Source organism: Solanum tuberosum, unplaced genomic scaffold (genome assembly GCF_000226075.1).
Source record: "Solanum tuberosum cultivar DM 1-3 516 R44 unplaced genomic scaffold, SolTub_3.0 scf00268, whole genome shotgun sequence".
Lineage (NCBI taxonomy): Eukaryota > Viridiplantae > Streptophyta > Magnoliopsida > Solanales > Solanaceae > Solanum > Solanum tuberosum.
The window spans coordinates 276445-279671 of record NW_006239190.1 but is presented as its reverse complement, the minus strand read 5'-3'; positions in this window follow the sequence as shown (position 1 = coordinate 279671).

Genomic DNA, 3227 nt, shown 5'->3' with positions numbered 1-3227 from the left:
GGTGTGTGTGAGAGTGGGGATGAAAAAGTGGTGATTGCGTTTGAGGAAAGCTTAATACTTGGGGTAGTAACTATATGATGATGTGTTTATTATTGCACCCAACTATCATGACGCTTTTGACCATGTTTCATTACGAAATTTAAAATAAAATAAAATGATTTTATTTTTATATTGGAAAACTATTTTTTTGAAAATTAGAGATTTTTTCTAATAAATATTACTTTTGAAGTACTTTTTGTAAGTAATCTAAAGTAAGAATATCTTTTTGTTATTTTAAAAATTCTATTAAATTTTGAAATTTTATGATCAAAATGTATTTTTTTGAGTTTGAATTTTTTTAATGGCCAAAAAGGTACTTTCTACGTCTCAGTTTATGTTTGATCGGTAACGGAATTTAAAAAATAAAGACAATCTTTGTTATGTTTATCAGATTGTCCTTTCCTAAAGTTATTTCAAGGCTTATTTTAATTGACATTTCTTCAAAATAAAAATATTAAGTGAGTCTCAATAAGATGATATCGTCAAATAATTATCAAATAAAAAAAATATGTATAAATTGAGATAGAGAGACTAAATTATTATTTTTCAAATGTGGGAACGAAGTAAAGAGTGTACGACCATCTATGAATTCAAATTCAAACTAAGTTGGTGGTCCTCTCTTCATAAAAAAATAGCAAAAATGGTCCCTTATATTTTGAGCTAAAGTCAAGGGGATCATTTAAATATTGAAAGTGATAATAGATTAATTCTAATTAATTATTTAATAAGTTTTGATTGAAAATTTTAATATGAACTGTAAGTTTATTTACTTTTTTACAAGAACTCATATTTGAAGTTTTTTTCTTTTTGGTTTATATTACTCTTAATCTTTTTTGTTTTAGAGTTGTGTGCGGTTCTTTTGAGGTATAGTTTTTGTTACTCTCTCTTCATTCCAATGATGCGAAATTATTTGACAAGATACCAAGTTTTAAAATAAAATGAAGACTTTTGAAACTTATAATCTAAAAAAGTTATAAATATTTATATGACTATAAATCATCTCATTAAGAATAAATAAAATGCAAAGTTTAAAGTTAAGTTATTACAAAATATTTAAATATATCATTTTTTTTAGGATGATTTATAAAGAAAGAGTATCACATTAGCTGAAACCATACAAGTAATTTTATCTATTTTTGGTGTATAATGCAATATTTGGTGTTTTGGTTTGTAAGGTTTGATGGAAGGTGTTTTTGGTTAAAAATATTCTTAAAAACAATCTATTAGTGAGTTTGTTAAATATTTGATGGAATAAAATCTATTTTTAGTAAATTTATAAAATCAAAATTGCTTAGAGATATATTTTGGGGTCATTTTGAACCATTTCCTATACCTAAGGGACTTTTCTTGTCATTTTCTTGTCCTCTCTCTTCTGCTTGTTTGTTTTATCTACGAAACGTTGCTATTCTTATGCTCTTTTCTTTTTTGAAAATTGTTTTCAAATATTCCATCAGTTTTTTTTTATTTGATAATTTTTTAATTCTAACTTTCCACGTGACAATATAAGACCAAAAAAATTACAAAAATATTTTCAGTTTAAGATTATAAAATTCAAATAATTTTTTTACTTTCTCAAATTTTGTATCAAGTCAAAATCAAGCAATCAAATTGGAATAGATGAGTAATATTGCTAGGAAAAGCCCTATAGGCCATAGGTAATGTTGGCAAATGGTTGAGGAGAGGAAGTCAAACTAGCTGGACTTATGTTCCACACAGCATAATTTGCATTTTGAAATGTAAACAGTACCATCTCTATGACTAATGGACTTAATTTGTCATTCTTTTATTTAAGCTTAAAAATGAAAATTTTGAAGTGTCCAACATAAGAATAAGTGTAGGGTAGTTGCAAACTTGTAACTTAAAACTCTTGACACAATGATAAAAGTTATTCCATTTGTTCCGTTCACTTTTACTTGTTTAAACTCTTAAGTCACTGTTAAATTGTAACCAAAAGCTAAAAAGTAAAATCTTAGCTAAATGTGATTGTATTAGGGGTGTGTATCGATTGGTTCAATTTTAAGTATTATCGATTAGATTTTTAATTTTGAAATATGCTAAATCGATAACCAAACCAATAAGATATTTGTTATCGGTTTTCAATTTATCGATTTTGGTCTTTAACAATTCAATTTTCGATTTAACCAATAAGAAAATGATTTCAAAACAAATACATGACTTGTCCAACAATTTAACGCAAAATTAAAAAAAAGAAGGGAAATCTAATTACTTATTGAGTGCAAAAATTCTGCATAGTGTAGTAAAATATAGCAAATACTCACAATTCATGACCCTAGTCGTTGCCTAACCTTTGCCATCGTCATTGTTAGTTCTTTAGGTTTTTGGCGTTGTCAACGTAAAGACTAAAGTAACACTAAAACCTAAAGGGTAAATGCAGAGATCAAAGTTAATTAAGTAATGTTAATTGTGTAGTCGTTATAGTTATAGTCTAATATAGTGATTATATTAATATTTTTTGTTTGATATTTATGTATGACTAAAAAATTAAAATAGTAAATTACTATATTCTTAATGGATTATCGATTAACCCAATATAAAAAATCAATACCAAGCCGATAACCCAATAATTTTTTTATAAAATCATTAAATAACCGTTAACCCAATAACAATAAACCAATATTTTTCGGTTTGATTTTTGCAGACCCCTAGGTTGTATAGATCTTTTTATCTCTTTTTGGGATATTATGCTACATGACAAGAACATAGTGTGACACGTCAAACAATTGGAAATTGAAGATAGGACTTTAAATATGATAGGGAATAGGAATAAAAGAAGTGATAGAGAGACAACTACATAGGAATGGTGGACCTATAGCTTGACTTAGAAGAAAACAACACATAAGGCAAATGCTAAATACACAGACAGCAGCCACTTCTTTTTAGTAAATCTTGAAGCAACAGTAATTCACAGAAGATGCCTAATTTCCAATTTCCATGTGGTTTTTGGTGTCACCAGATTCAAATAACACTAAATCATGTGGCTCCCCCCACCCCACTATATCTCCTTTTCTTCTTGTCTCCAGTCCTCACACACCTAATTTAAAAATTTGATGTATACATTTTCCTTCTATTAATTCAATTCCAACTCCAGTATTTCTCTAAATATGCCAGTTTCCAAGACCAACCCTTTTCAACAGCGGAGACATCCATTTTGCCCGCTCTATAACCAT